The sequence below is a fragment of the Balaenoptera borealis genome (genome assembly GCF_965194805.1).
Source record: "Balaenoptera borealis genome assembly, chromosome: 19".
In the NCBI taxonomy this organism is placed as follows: Eukaryota; Metazoa; Chordata; class Mammalia; order Artiodactyla; family Balaenopteridae; genus Balaenoptera; species Balaenoptera borealis.
In genome coordinates, this window is record NC_138878.1 from 13970063 (window position 1) to 13986746 (window position 16684).

A 16684-nucleotide genomic window follows, 5' to 3' on the forward strand; every position below is an offset into this window, starting at 1 on the left:
GACACAGTTCAGAAAATGGGCTTGTTGTCCCCCTGCTTTAAAAATCTGTGACTTGTGGGCCATTGGGCAGGCAGGTTCTCGAGGTGCTTGAAGACACTAGACAAGAGGCTCAAGAGGTCTAGTCATTAACTAAAGAAACAGAGAAATGCTAACCTTTTCAAAACTGAAAAGCAAATGGTGATGGGAGGTTGAAAACCTCGGCTGGGAAGTGCTGTAGATGTCAGTACGCCTTCGCAACCAACAGGAAATTGCCTTTATTCCCTTCACCTCAGTGCAGGTTTGATTTTAAAATTTCTTGGTAGCTCTGTGGAGAGGCCTGTAGCTGCTGTAGAGGTAATATGTCCTTGTCTCATTGTTGAATCTCGGCCTCAGCCCTCAGCCTCTGCCCACTGCCTCTGCCAAGAAGCCAACAGTTAGTCTCCTGCTGTCTTTTATAAAGATCTTTTTCCTGTTTCTTAAAAAAGAATCTTAGGGACTTCCTTGGTGGTGCAGTGGATAAGACTCTGTGCTCCCAATGCAGGGGGCCCGGGTTCGATCGCTGGTCAGGGAACTAGATTCCACATGCATGCTGCAACTAAGAGTTTGCATGCCACAACTAAGGAGCCCATGTGCCACAACTAAGGAGCTGGTGAGCCACAACTGTGGAGCCCTGGAGCCACAACTAAGGAGTCCACATGCAGCAACTAAGACCTGGTGCAACCAAAAATAAATAAATAAATAAATAATTTTAAAAAAGAGGTAATACTCTCTTAAAAAAAATCTTAGTATGAAAATAATACCTATTCATCAATTAAACAGTATAGCCCCCAAATAAATGTTGTCTACCTCCTTCCCCCCTCAAACAATCCCACATATCAGAGGTAGTCACAGTTAACTTTTGTATCCATCTAGATTTTTCCAGTCAGTTTTCTTTGTATATGCAAGCACATACCCATAGCTATTCTGTCTTTTTTAAAAAATCTATCACACACATATAAAAGTGTTTCAAGAAGAATAGTACAAAGAACTTTTTTTTTTTTTTTTTGGCCACACCGCACGGCTTGCAGGATCTTAGTGCCCTGACCAGGGACAGAGCTAGGGAATATACATGTACACATACATCTATATTTCTATATCTCTCTATATTGAAAACCATGAGTTCAGACTGATACCTTCAATTCCAATCCCAAACCATAAGTTTCATTCTAGTTTCTTCCCTTCCCATATTTGTAACTCTCTTCTCTGACTGTGGAAACCCTGACTACCTTTATACTTACTCTATTTTCTTATTTGATCAGTCCTCTCATATGTAAGTAATCTCTGGTTTCCACCCCCTACCATGTGCTGGCATCCTTCTTCCTTGCTTGGGTCCTGACCTCTTTCACCATCCCTTACCCCTTGGGCACTCTCCTCACTTTGTACAGCTCTGATACCTGCCCCAGGCTGCTCCCGGGGGCAGACATCCCCCTCACCTCATTTAGGCTCTGACTTTTTTGCTGGCCTGTCCCCCTGCATGGTCACTTTCCTTATAAGCTAGGACTCTGATGCTCCTCACCAAATGCTTGCATACACACACACACACACACACACACACACACTTTGTGGGCACCCTCTTCGTTCTGTATGGGTGTTGATATTCTACTTTGAGCCCCTTGCTCCTCTTGTGCTGCCATTGCAGGCACCTACCCTGCTCTGTGCCAACTAATGGCTTTATGACTGAACTGTTCAGGGAAAGGGGGAAGGAAAGGGGAAGAGTTACCCTTTGGAAGGTTCTCTGTTGGAGACTGATAACCTGTCTTTTAGCACTGCTTTAACGGGCTGCTGTTTCTCTTGAGCACCAGCGTGAGTAGTTGGCTTGCGCTCAGGGGCCCTGTGGTGCAAGGAGTACCTGTTTTTCTTAACGCTGGAAACTACACTCAGCCCAGAGAAGCTCAGTGCTGGGAGACACATGGGAGGAGGCCCAGGTTGCCAATGCCCCGTGAGGCCCAGGACAGTTGGGTGGATTAGTGTGCAGAATTGCTAATATGATTTACATTATTGACTCCTGCATTTTCTGTTGTGTGCATCCCCTGCCAATTTCACATTAGTCAAATATAAGTAGTAAGTTAAATCTTATTTCACAACTTGCTTTTTTTCCCCATATAATCATGGAGTCTTTCAATGTCCATCCCTTCAATCTACCTTGCTCTTTCTAACAGCCCTTTGGTTTTCCGCAGCTCAGCTGTATCAGTATTTGCTTATGGCTAGACGTGTAGGCTGTTTGTTTTTCACATCACAAACAGTACATCAGCGAGTCTCTTGGTTTATGTATCTTTGTGCTCTTCCAGTAGAATTTCTGTGGAATAGATTCCCAGAAATGGTATCGCTCAGGCAAAGGTTATGTGCACTTAAAATGTTGATAGTTACCTCCAGATTGCCGTTAGAGGGGGTTGTTCAGTTTATACTTTCTCTACAACTTTGTAAGAGAGGGCCCCTTTCCTCTTAGGCTGCTCCACAGTGTGATTTTCAAGTACTGCCCTGGAATAAACTTGTTCCTTCTCCACTTTCTCACTGGAGATAGCTTCCATTATGTCTCTTCCTTGGTGGAAAAAGAAAAAAGGAATTGTGGGTTTAGCAAGCCACTTTGGGCTGCAGCCAGTGTGATTGCCACATCCATTTGTGTGTGTGTGTGTGTGTGTTTGCGTATCTGGGAGAGAGAGAGAAGAGACTTCAAATAAGACCCACAGGGAGACTTCCCTGGTGGTCCAGTGGCTAAGACTCCGCACTCCCACTGCAGGGGGCCCGGGTTCGATCCCTGGTCAGGTAACTAGATCCCGCGTGTCGCAACTAAGACCCGACGCAGCCAAATAAATAAATAAATAAATGTTAAAAAAAAAAAAAAACCCACAGGGAAGGGCAACGGAAGGGGTGTAGCTTTCCCTGGGTTCACCCATTCTCACTTGTTTCAGGCGATCCTGCATGTCTTTCCTCCTGCTGTGGGCATCATGTAACTTTTGTGGGCCTCAGTCTCCTAATGTGTAAAATGGGGAGGACAGACCCATCTCAAAGGGCTGTTCTGAGGATTAAATACTAAGGGCAATGTGGCTCAGCACATCCTAATCTCTTAATAAACAATATTTTTAATGTTTCTAATCATCAAAAAAGTCCTGCAAATAGGTATTACTGTGCTTGTATTCACAGATAAAATGAGGGCTTTGAGAGATTAAATAACCTCCCCAAACCAGGCAGCTGGGAATCAGCGGAACTGGGCCCCAGGGCCTGAGTATCTCCTTCTGATGAAGGTAAAAGGCCTTACAGGACCTCTGAGAAGTATTATTAGTCCCTTTTCCCTTCTCTTCTCCCTCAAAAGTTCATCTTCTTTTAACATATAGACTTCCTGTGTGCCATTACTTTTTATAAAAAAGCTTTCATAGATACTTACCCTGGGCACTTGATTGGTCTGAAATAAGGTGGTCAAATGGGATCTAGTGATCGAAGCTCAGAGCCCCATAGAAGTGGGGGACATTCTGTAGGGACCACAGTGCCAGCCAGCAAATCACAAATTACAGCAAATCACACACAGTGTCTTCTTTGATCTTCAGACAGCTTTGTGTGAGGTAGGTGAGGTAGAGATTATGATCCGCATTTTACAGATGAGGAAACTGAAGTTAAGTGCCTGCCCCAAGATGATATGGGCAGAAACGGCAGAGGGAGCACAGAGTCTCCTAATTTCAAGTCTAGCACTTGCTCTACTCTACCCAGTAGTATCCTGATATACCACTGAGCCCTCCGCTATACAAGATGTCTTGGATTCATTTTCTATCTATTTGTTTTCTCAGATAGGTGATGGGACTTGTGGATCCTTGCTGCTGTGCTGCAATCTCGGTGATAGGGGATACCCTTGGAGAAGTTGAGGGCCAAGATGCCGTCTTCTCTCTCCACACCCACAAACTCTGAGATCCACCCTGGCTAAGACTCAGGATTCAACCCACTACCCTCAGACTCTCTGAACTGACTGGCTCCAGAGTGCCGACAGGAACAGCATTCCTGTTCATCAGGACGTGGTCAACCTTATGTGAAAAAGACTGTGGAACAGCCAAACCAAATAGAGAATTACTCTCCCCCAATTTTTATTATAAGACATTTAGACATAAGAAGAGTTGAAAGAATAGTGTAACAAACATCTATACCCCCTCCACCTAGACTCATTAATTCCTTCTATCTTTTCCATGCTTTTCTTACCAATCTTTTTAATCTATTTATATACAGTATTTTGATGAACCATTTTGAAGGAAACGGTAGATGTCAGGACACTTCACTCCTAAGTACTTCATAGCCTGCATCTGCTAAAAATGAGGATATGTTCCTATGAAAACATAACTCTATGATCCCACCTAAGAAAACAGCCATGATTTCCTAATATCATCTAACATTTAGTCCATATTCCAAGTTTCCCCATTCTCCTAAAAATAACTTCTAGAGTCAATCAAGACTCACCTGTATGTTTCTTTAGTCTTTTTAAATCTGAAGCCGTCACCTCTGAAGACATCAGGCGAGTTGTCTTATAAACGGTTCTACATTCTGGATTCCCAGAATAGAGGCTATATTTCCTTTAGCCTTTGATCTCTGCTGTAGCTGCATGTGGATATATGACCAAATTCTACTCAGTGAGATACGTATGAAAGTACCGTGTGCAACTTCTGGGAAGTCTGCCGCTGCCCGGATCATGATGTCTGGAGCTTTGGCAGCCTTTTTAGACCTGAGGATCAAGGTCATCCCAGAGGCATAAGTTGGAAAGGGCTTCATACCAGCTCTGTCTGCTTATTTCCCTACCTCTTTTATTTGAGGAAATAAAACCTTGTGTGCTTAAGTCACTGTCAATTGGGGTTTTCCCTCATATTTAGCCAAATTTAATCCCAGCTAATAAAGAAGCCAGATTGAGACTTACTGTAGTCTTGTACTTGCCTGGAAGATATGTTATCTGCTTCCTACTTGGCTAAGACCCATGTCAAGATTTCTCTTTCCTCCAGGTGCAGATCTCTGGTGCTAGCACAGTGTGAGAATGTGCTTAGACTATCATGTTACCTGTGGAATCTTGGCAGTCAGGGAAATTTTTTGTAAGAAACTTGTGGTTGTAAATGTGGGAAATGAAGTTAGTGTGGCTGTCACAGCTCAGAGGACACCGGTGGACAGGGCCGAGAGGTGTGTGTGCAGGGGCAGGGTGGGAATGACCCAGCACCGGCAGACAGAGGGTGTTTGTGAAATACCTGGGCAGCAACACAGGGGCCAGGCTCCCAAGGGCAGGGCCTTTTGGGGAGGAAATGCAATTAACATGAAAACTCCCCACATTCTTGCCAGCCAGGGAGAGGCTTCCTGGGTGTTGAAAGCCACATTTGGCAAGTGTCCCACAGGAAACAAAGAGTTACAGCACGTAAACGCAACCTGCCCGCACCACCTGCCACCCCTTTAATCACTAGGGTCGACTTGGTTGGGTCCAGGAACAAAGCTGTGCCTGGAGGGTCAGAAGGTCTCCTGGGGCAGCACAACCCCCTTCCTGCCCAGACAAGCGCAAGCTATAACTGAGGTGCTGCCATTTCAGCCCTTGGTTATGTGAGAAGCCGGTAGCCTGCCGAGCTTCGTCCATTCTATTGGATGTGGAATTTGTAGGGTTACTGGATCTAGTGACACCTTCCTACCTCAACAGAGCAAAAAGTGTGGAATCCATGTCTTGGATCCTAAAAAATTCACGCTGGTTAGATGAGAATTTCAACTGCAGTTGAGACTCTAACATAACCATTAAAAAACAAACACACAACCATACAAATATATATTTATATGCACACATACAAACATGTATGTATACACATGTGTGTGAATACAGCTGGCCCTTATTCATTTGTTCTTTCACTCACTCATTCTTCCAAGAATCATTTATTGAGATCCTACTTCCTGCCGGTGGCCGTGTCATGTGTTGGGGATGAAGATAGCTGAGTTTTCCACCATCTTTCCAAATCTCAGAAGACACAAATTCCGTTGACTCTTGAACAACGCAGGGGTTGGGGCACTGACCTCTGTGCAGTCAAAAATCTGTGTATAACTTTATGGTCCCCGGATTCAACCAACCACAGATCGTGCAGTACTGTAGTACGTGTTTATTGAAAAAAATCTGTGTATAAGTGGACCCACACCGTTCAAACCCTTATTCAAGGGTCAACTGTACAAACACAACTGGCCAGAATCCACTGGGTTACACCCAACAACAGAGGAAGGAGCCCAGGGCTTCCCTAGCAGAGAGGAGGGCCACCTGGGGGCTTAGCAGGTTGCGGCTACGCTGATTTCTCTGTGGCCAGGACTAGTTTCATACTATTTCCTGGAGCCATAATTACACAAACTCCTGATTTCTTGCACTGACTCAGAAGCAGAGCTCCATTTTAACACCATTCCATCTAGAGAGATCTGTCATGGGACTGGGGCGGATGGCTCAACTGCACCCAGACTGTGGCTGGCACCCAGGGGTGACTGTTCCCAAATGCTTGCCAGGCAGTTTCCTTGGTCTATTTCCTAATGCGTTTTGCAGCCGAGGCCGACGTGGCTCTTCCTGCTTGCCCGCTGTGGCGCTCTCAGGGTCTGGGCAGGGGCTCACCTCTGCAGCATCAGGGCTTCACCAGCTCTGGGTGCCAGTGCTTTAGGGTCTTCCCTGCCCTCTCTGCTGGGTATCACTGCCAGGGTCCTGGTTTTAAGGATACACACGATTCTTAATGGGCTTTGATAGCCACTCAGAACTGATATCCTTACCCTGACTAGTGAGGTTAGCTAGCAAGTTTGTTATCCCTTCCAGGTAATAATGTCTTAATTCAGTACAGGATTTGTCCCTAGTCGACCCTTAAAAGTGACTCTAATTGTGAGAACTCAAGGCTGGTTATGTGAGGGGCCTTGAAAATCCAGTGAGGTCCCTCGTGTAGGGGAGGCAGTACCTTAAGGTGGCCGAGGGCTCCGCCCAGGTTTGAATCCTGCCTCAAGGTAGCTGTGTTACCTCGAGCAAGTTCCTTCTCTTCTCTGTACCCAGTTGTAAAAATGGGGTTATTAGATAATAAAAGGATCTATTGCTTAGGTGCTGTGGAAGAATTACATGAACAAACACACAGAAAGCTCACCCAGCAGTGCCTGGCACACAGCAAGGACGCTGACAATGTCAGCTGTTATTATCACGCGGCGGGTGCCCACTCTCCTGAGGTACTTGGAGGGCTGGTTCTACCAACAGCTTTCACACCTCTGAGGGCCTGCTCGTTACTGCAGATAGAAGCTGATGTGACAGGCAGCATTTAATTATGTTGCAGTACTCATTTCTCCACCACTCTGAACTCTTTGAGGGCAGAGGCTCTGTTTACCACCCGTTCAATTCAGCAAACTGAACTGAGTGTGCGTGTGTGTGTGGTGTGTGTGTGTGTGTGTGTGTGTGTGTGTGTGTCGGGCACTGCTGGGTGTAGTGATTAAGGTGAAAAACAAATGCCAACCTGGCCCCTACCTGTTTCCTGGGACCTAGAAGAAGTCCTTGCTTTCTGTCCTATGAATGCAGTTGGAGAAACTGAGGAAAGTTTATATGAACTCTTTGGAATATAGTTTTTAAAACTTATCCTAAGATCCTTACACTCTGACTTCTGACCAATTTCATCCTGGGGAAGGCAGATTATGTTTGAAGTTTTGACAGACTGTGGGTTTACCATCTCTGGTTGGCTGTCTTTACTGATAGGAAGCTGGTCTGAGGATAATATTTGATTTAGAAGTCTGAAACTTGGAAGTTCCTCATTTATAAAGTGTCAGGGTTGGTGCTAGTTTAGAGAAGCTTTTTAAAAGGCTTAAAATATCTGTTTGTATGTCTGCCAGTGGCCCAGTTTTTGCAAAGAGAATTGCTGGCACTAAGGAAGTATCTCTGGGAACCAATGTCCATGTTCTGGGCACACTAGGATTTCGTAGTTCCTGGTCCCTGAGGAAAAGGGAGATAACCTAGAAAGAGGCATAACAGCAGGAACATCTTTGTTTAATTTTCTTATCAAGACGAACTGAAATTTGGAGATAACCTAGAAAGAGGCATAACAGCAGGAACGTCTTTGTTTAATTTTCTTATCAAGATGAACTGAAATTTTGAACAACATGTGCTGTTCTGAATTCAACACCCAACTAATCATTCTGTTCTAAAGTCATGTGCACTCCTGGGAAAATCCAATGGTCTCATTCCATGGCTGCCCATGCACTTGTGACCAGAGAGTCTCATCAATTCTAAGATGCTGATTATTGTTCCATTATAACACTTCTGAAATTGAGATGCATCTTGCATTGATGGTATCTTAAGCATTTTGTCAGAGTTTAATTGGCAGAATTTTCTCTTTCTTACAATTCATAGCATATTAAATTCGATGAAATATGACAGTGGTTTCCAAACTCTGCTGCATTTGGAATCACCTGGCTATCTTTAAAAAATGCTGGTGCCTGGCGCCTACACCCATGCATTCGGATGTAACAGGGATGGGGTATGACCTGGGCATCAGGATTTTTAAAAGCTCCCCAGGAGACTCTAAAGTACAGCAAAGTTTGGGAGCCATTGAAGTACGGTATTTCTGCCTTATTCAAGCTTTTCTTCAACTCCTAGGTTTCATGGACAGCATCTTTACAGATTCTGCTTATATACTGCATACTCCTCTGTCTCAATTAATGATGTCTTTTTAACTCCAACCACTAATCATCCATTATATTCCCATTAGAATGTCAGCTCCAGGAGGGCAGGGGTTTTGTTTGATTTGTTCTCTGTTATGTCCTCAGCACTTAGGACATGTAGGCACATTGTAGACACTTGATAAATATTTGATGAATGAATGAATGAATGAATGAATGAATGAATATGCCTTCTTTTATATTTGGTGCCCTGATAAACTCATTCCTCATGCAATTTCTAGTAAAATTGTTATATATTTAGATGATTTCCAAATCTGGTCCTCTGCTTCATCCTTCACACCCCAATTTTACATAACGTTCATTTCAAAACTTGAACGCAGTGTTTTCTCTTCCCATACACACCCCAAAATCCCAGTCCTAGTCTTCTCATATCTATCCCCTTGAGACCCTGAGTCTCAAGGTTATAACCTTGAGTCATTTTCAAGCCTTGTCTTTCCTTTGCCCTCCTCATATTAGATCACTCACTGAGTTTTACAATTTGTTTTTCTGAAAATTCTCTTGATTTTATCCCTTCCTTTTAATTTCCACAACAGTGAATTTGTCTTCTTGGCTTCTATTTACTCACATTTCAAATTATATCATATCTACCTGCTAGCAACTGTTTTTAAAAAATGATTATGGTAGTTATAATATGTAGCATAAAGAATGGGAGAAGGTAAAGAGACTTAAATTGTAAAGTTCTTGTATTATTTGGGGAGTGGTAAAGGCATTAATTTAAAGCAGATTATAATAAGTCAAGGATGCATACCTTGAAATCTTTGGGGTAACCACTAGAAAAATAATACAAGAATATATAACCAAAAATGTTAATAGAGGATATTTTTTAAAACTGAGTAATACGAAGAAAAAAAGGCAGGAAAGGAGAAATAAAGAGAAAAGAACTTAAGGATTAAATACAAAACAAATAGCACGATGGTAGATGAAACCAATTCTATTAATTACATTAAAGGTAAATAAATAAAACATTCCAATTAAAAGGCAAAGATTGTCAGAAGTGATTTAAAAAATCAAATACCAATTATATGGTAAATAGATAGAAAAAATATACCATGAAAACACTAACCAAAAGAAAGTTGGTGTGTCTTGAGTAACATCAGATCAAGAGACTTTATGGCAAGAAAAATTACTAGAGATAAACAAGGACATTTCATAACGATAAAGAGTCAACTTAGGGACTTCCCTGGTGGTGAAGTGGTAAAGAATCCACCTTCCAATGCAGGGGACGTGGGTTCGATCCCTGGTCGGGGAACTAGGTTCCCACATGCTGCGGGGCAGCTAAGCCCGCGCACCACAACTACTGAGCTCGTGCGCCTCAATGAGAGAGTCCGTGTGCCACAACTAAGACCCAATGCTGCCAAAAAAAAAAAAAAAAAGAGTCAACTTAAAAGGAAGATGTAACAAACCTAAATTTGTATGTACCTAATGACAGAACTTAAAGAAAAAATAGACAAATTTATAATCTTTCTTTCAGTAACTAACACAAAAAGCAGGAAACAACTCAGTGAGGCTATACAAGACTTGAACAGCACAATTAACAAACTTGACCTAATTGACACTTTTAGAACACTATACCCAAGAACTGCTGTCTTCTTAACTACACATGGAACACTTATCCAAACAGGTCATATGCTAGGCCATAAAGCAAGTCTCAATAAATTTCAAAGGATCAAAATCATATGGAGTATATTCTCTGACCACTGTGGAATTAAACTAGAAATCAACAGTGGAAAAATAATTTTAAAATCTCCAAATGTTTGCAAGTTAAACAGCATACTTTTAAATAATCATGGAATGAATAAGACATAAAATGGAAATTAGAAAATATTTAAAACTGATTGATAAAAATTATATGAAAACTTATGGGATATAGGTAAAGCAGCATGTAGGGGAAAATATATAGTTTTAAATACATGCATTAGAAATGAAAAGTTAAAATTGATAAAAGTTTCTGCTTTAAGAAGTTCAAAAAAGAAAATTAAAAAATTAAAGTAAGAAAAAAAGAGGAAATAATAAAGTTAAGAGTGGGAATCATTGAAAGAAAAAGAGGCAAACAATAGAAAAAAATCAACTAAAGCAAAAGTTTGAATTTTGAAAAGATGAATAAAATCGATAAATCCTTAGCAAGATTTTTCAAGAAAAAAGGGAAAAAGCCCCCACAAATTACCAATATCAGGACAGGGCATCACTACTAATCCTACTGATATTACAAATATAATAGAGTAATGGTGGAAACAGCTTTATGCCAATAAATTTGACAACTTTGCTGAAATGGGTAAATTTCTAGACAAACACAACCTACCACTAGAAAAAACAGAAACTCTGAATAGTCCCTTATCTATTCAAGAAACAATCTGAAATTTTAAGTTTTCCCACAGGAAACTATAGGCCTGTAGGCCTTCATTGCCAAACTCCTCCAAACAATTAAGGAAGAAATAGTGTCAATCCTACATAAGCTCTTTCATGGAATAGAGAAATAAGGAACACTCCCCAACTTGTGTTACGAGATCAACATAACCTTAATATGAAATCTTGTTAAGGACATTACAAGAAAGGAAAATCATAGGCCAATATTTACCATGAACTTAGATGGAAAAATCCTTTAGAAAAATCAGCAAATGAAACCCAGCAATATTTAAAAATTCTACTACATTATGAGAAATTGAAGTTAATTTCAGAAATGCAAGGGTGGTTTAACATTCAAAAATCAATCAATGTAATTCACCACATTAACACAATAAAGAGAAGATTTTAGTGGATAAAGAAAAAGCATTTGACATCTCTTTATGTTTAAAAAAAAAAAAAAAACTTCAACAAACTAAGAATAGAAAGAAATTTCCTTAATCTTATAAAGGATACCTAAAAAAAACCAAACAAACAACAACCTCAAAACAACACAAAACAAAACAAGCCTACAACTAAATTAAGAGTGAAATTTGGATAAAGAAAAAGCATTTGACATCTCTTTATGTTAAAAAAAAAAAAAAACTTCAACAAACTAAGAATAGAAAGAAATTTCCTTAATCTTATAAAGGATACCTAAAAAAACCCAAACAAACAACAACCTCAAAACAACACAAAACAAAACAAGCCTACAACTAAATTAAGAGTGAAATTTTGAATGTTTTCTGCCTTCTTGAGTTTGGGAAGAAGACAAGGATGTCCACTCCCTACTTCCATTTAACACTGTAATGAAAATCCTAGTTAGTGCAATAAAGTGAGAAAAAGAAATAAGGTATAAAGGTTAAAGATTGGAAAAGAAGAGCTAAAAGAGCCATTATTTGCAAATGGCATGACTGTGTATCTAAAAATGTAGAACATTAATCAAAGTATTAGATTTGATTAGTGAATTTACCAAGATTGCTGGATACAAGTCATTATATGAAAATAAATTGTACTTTCCTATATTAGTAATAAACAATTAGCACATTAAATTAAAATATCATTTACAATAGCATTAAAAATCAAATACTTGGGAATAAATCTAATGAAAGAGGTACAAGAAATCGCAGCAAGATCTTTTTTGATCCACCTCCTAGAGTAGTGAAAATAAAAACAAAAATAAACATATGGGATCTAATTAAGCTTAAAACTTTTGCACAGCAAAGGAAACCATAAACACAATGAAAAGACAACCCACAGAATGGGAGAAAATATTTGCAAACAAAGAGACCGACAAGGGATTAATCTCTAAAATATACAAACAGCTCATGCAGCTCAATATAAAACAAAACAAAACAAACAACCCAATCAATAAATGGGCAGAAGATCTAAATAGACATTTCTCCAAAGAAGACATACAGATGGCCAAGAGGCACATGAAAAGATGTTCAACATGACTAATTATTAGAGAATTGCAAATCAAAACTACAATGAAGTATTACCTCACACCAGTCAGAATGGCCATCATCAAAAAATCTATAAACAATAAATGCTGGAGAGGGTGAGGAGAAAAAGGAACCCTTCTACACTGTTGGTGGGAATGTAAGTTGGTACAATATAGAGGTTCCTTGAAAAACTGAAAACAGAGCTACCATATGATCCAGCAATCCCACTCCTGGGCATATATCCAGAGAAAACCATAATTCAAAAAGATACATGCACCCCAATGTTTATTGCAGCACTATTTACAACAGCCAGGACATGGAAGCAACCTAAATGTCCATCAACAGGGGAATGGATAAAGAAGATGTGGTGTGTATATATACACACACACACACACACACACACACACACACACACACACAATGGAATATTATTCGGTCATAAAAAATGAAATAATGCCATTTGCAGCAACATGGATGGACCTAGAGATTGTCATACTAAGTGAAATAAGTCAGACAGAGAAAGACAAATATGGTATGATATTGCTTATACGTGGAATCTAAAAAAAAGGGAACAAATGAACTTACTTACAAGATAAAAATAGAGTGACAGATGTATAAAACAAACTTATGGTTACCAGGGGGTAAGGGGGGGAGGGATGAATTAGGAGATTGGGACCAAAATATACACACTACTATATATAAAATAGATAACTAATAAGGACCTACTGTATAGCACAGGGAACTCTACTCAATACTCTGTAATGGCCTATATGGGAAAAGAATCTAAAAAAGAGTGGATATATGTATATGTATAACTGATTCACTTTGCTGTACAGCAGAAAATAACAACATTGTAAATCAACTATACTCCAATAAAAATTAATTAAAAAATAAAATTTATATGAGGATGAAGTGCAAAGGACCTAGAGTAGTCAGTCAGACCAATCTTGAGGAAGAAGAATATATTTGGAATACCTGAAATACCAGATAGCAAGATTTACTATTAACTACTCCTTATTAAGACTGTGGCATTGGCCTAAGATTAAACAAATAGATTCATGGAACAGAATAAAAAATACAGAAAGAGACCAACACATATATGGTCATCTAACTTCTAACAAAGATACCACTGCAAATTAGGAGCAAAGGATGATCATTATAGTAAATGATACTGGAGCAATTGCTTATCTATATGGAAAAAAATGAACCTGAACTTTTATCTCACATCATACATGAACATTAATTCCATGTGGATCATAGACCTAAATATGAAGATAGACTTCTAGAATAAAATTTAAGAGAATGTTGTCATAATCTTATAGGCAAAGATTTCTTAATCAGGACAAAAAACACTAAGCATAAAATTTAAAAAAGCTGATAAATTAGGACATTAAAATTCAGAACTACTGTAATTCGGGGCTTCCCTGCTGGCGCAGTGGTTAAGAATCAGCCTGCCAATTCAGGGGACACGGGTTCAAGCCCTGGTTCGGGAAGATCCCACATGCCGCAGAGCAACTAAGCCCATGCGCCATGACTCCTGAGCCTGCACTCTAGAGCCCGCGATCCACAACAACTGAGCCCGTGTGCCACAACTACTGAAGCCCGCACGCCTAGAGCCCGTGCTCCACAACAAGAGAAGCCACAGCAATGAGAAGCCCACGCACCGCAATGAAGAGTAGCCCCCGCTCGCTGCAACTAGAGAAAGCCCATGCGCAGCAACGAAGACCCAACGCAGCCAAAACTAAAAAATAAATAAAATAAATAAACTAAAAAAAAAATATTATACTTCTGTTCATCAAAATACACGATTAAGAGAGTGAAAGACCAGCCTTAGAATGTGAGATGTTGACAATAAATTTACCTAAAAAAGATTAGTGTTCAAAGTATCTTTAAAAATAAACAAAAAAACCTAGCTCCTAACAAATCAACAAGGAAAAGACATTTCATAGAGAGAATATCTAAATGGACCAACAGGATATAAAAATTGCTCCACATATCATTTGATGTCTGGGAAATGCAAATAAAGTCATTATTATATTTTACTGCATATGCACCAGAATGGCTAAAATTATAATGCATTGGCGAGGATATGGATCAACTGGAACTTTGCCATATTGCTGCTGGGAGTGTATATTGGAGAACCATTTGGTAGTATCTATCAAAGCTAAATATATGCCTACCGTTGACACAACAAAGTATTTATCCAAGAGAAATGAGTGCATGCATCCACCAAAAGACATGCAAGAATGTTCAAAGCAGCTTTATTTATAATAGCCCTGAACTGGAATAAATTCAAACATCCATAAACAGGAGAATGGATAAATCAATTGTGGTTTATTCATACAGTGGAATACTTCTCAGCAATGAAAGAAAAAAAAAGAAGTAAACTAATATGACAACATGGATGATTCTCACATACATAATGATGGGCAAAAGAAGCCAGAAACAAAGAATGACTACTATTTGCTTTTATTTATATGAAGTTCAAGAACAGGCAAACTTATTCTATCAAGACAGAGAAGTCAGAACAATGGTTGCTTTTTGGGGGTTGGGTGTTGACTGGAAGGAACCCAAAGCAGGCTTCTTGGGGGCTGGAAATATTCTAAATCTAGATCTGAGTGTTGATTACACAGGAGTTATATAAAGATTCATCAAGCTGAACACTTAAGATTTTTAGTAAATGATGCCAGAATCAATTGTATATCCATATGGAATAAAGTGAGCCTGGCCTCCTACCTCACCTCCCTGTGTTTATATAAGATATTTATAAAAGACAAATTAGAATCACCTTAAATTTGCAACAATGAGGGGATATTTAAGTTAGAAATATAATATGGCATTAAAAATGGTTTAAAGAGATTTGCTGAAAGATGGAAAATGCCTATAACATTGGGTGAAAAAGGCAGACCACGCAATATTTCTGTATAAAGAATTATCAAAACTATGTAAAAATGTGTACAGAGAAAAGCCTGGAAGGAAGTGACACTAAAGTGTTAATAGTGGTTTGTTACTGGCTGTCTTGGGTCTTGGGGTGGTGAAATAATGGGAGAACTTTTTCTTATTTTTATTTTTCTGTAGCTTACAAAATTTCAAGACTTCCATATTGGCAGAACAAACTTTTAAAAATAATTTTTTCTTCCAAAGTCAAAACTTTGCCCTTTGAGCTCCTCCACTAATTGCTGTCCTGACTTATTGATCTTTTAAACTTTTCTGCTTTCTGTTCTCCCTATAAAATGTATTCACTACTTCCTATGGCCGGCTACACGGAGGCTTCTCGCTTTCCATCTCCTCATCTTGACCCATCGTGATTCCCAATTAAGAGCGAAGGCCTTTGGGCTGGACACTTTTTATTGTCAAGCTAATAAACGATGCCCAGGGCAGGGAGGCTGTAAATTTCCCTTGTTGCCCAAGAGCAGGGGTTGGTGTAATAGAGTTCAGGTTTTGCTGGAAAGAGAAATGCAAATTTTTGTGCACCTGAATTTTTATTTATTTATTTTTATTTATGGCTGTGTTGGGTCTTCGTTTCTGTGCGAGGGCTTTCTCCAGTTGTGGCAAGCGGGGGCCACTCTTCATCGCGGTGCGCAGGCCTCTCACTATCGCGGCCTCTCTTGTTGCGGAGCACAGGCTCCAGACGCGCAGGCTCAGTAATTGTGGCTCACGGGCCTAGTTGCTCCGCGGCATGTGGGATCTTCCCAGACCAGGGCTCGAACCTGTGTCCCCTGCATTGGCAGGCAGATTCTCAACCACTGCGCCACCAGGGAAGCCCGCACCTGAATTTTTATTCTATAGTGGTGGTCAGAAATGTTTCATTTTATTTTATTTTATTTTTAAAAAGTTTTTATTTATTTAGTTGCTCTGGGTCTTAGTTGCAGCTTGCGGTCTCCTTAGCTGTGGCATGCGAACTCTTAGTTGCAGCATGCATGTGGGATCTAGTTCCCTGACCAGGGATTGAACCCTGGCCCCCTGCATCGGGAGTGTGGAGTCCTAACCACTGTGCCACCAGAGATGTCCCCAGAAATGTTTCATTTTAGATCCCTTAGTAGGGGTAGCTGCAGCCCAAAGAGAAAGCCTCCCCCTCCATTTCATAGGACCATGGAGCTGCACCGTCGCGCAGTAGCGTGCATACGGGGCTGGGAGAAGTTATGGGCATTTAAAACGAAGATTTGTAGACC

The 16684-nt window shown here is 40.2% G+C and overlaps 1 long non-coding RNA gene across 1 annotated transcript; it reads right to left on the reverse strand.

Moving 5' to 3' along the window:
• Window positions 1–696: 696 nt before the first annotated feature.
• Window positions 697–7385, reverse strand: LOC309617567. Its single transcript, XR_014238049.1, has 3 exons — window positions 4456–7385; window positions 2919–2989; window positions 697–2557 (listed from the first exon to the last, which is right to left on the reverse strand). It is a non-coding gene; the product is annotated as an uncharacterized lncRNA (long non-coding RNA).
• Between the last annotated feature and the right edge of the window lie 9299 nt (window positions 7386–16684).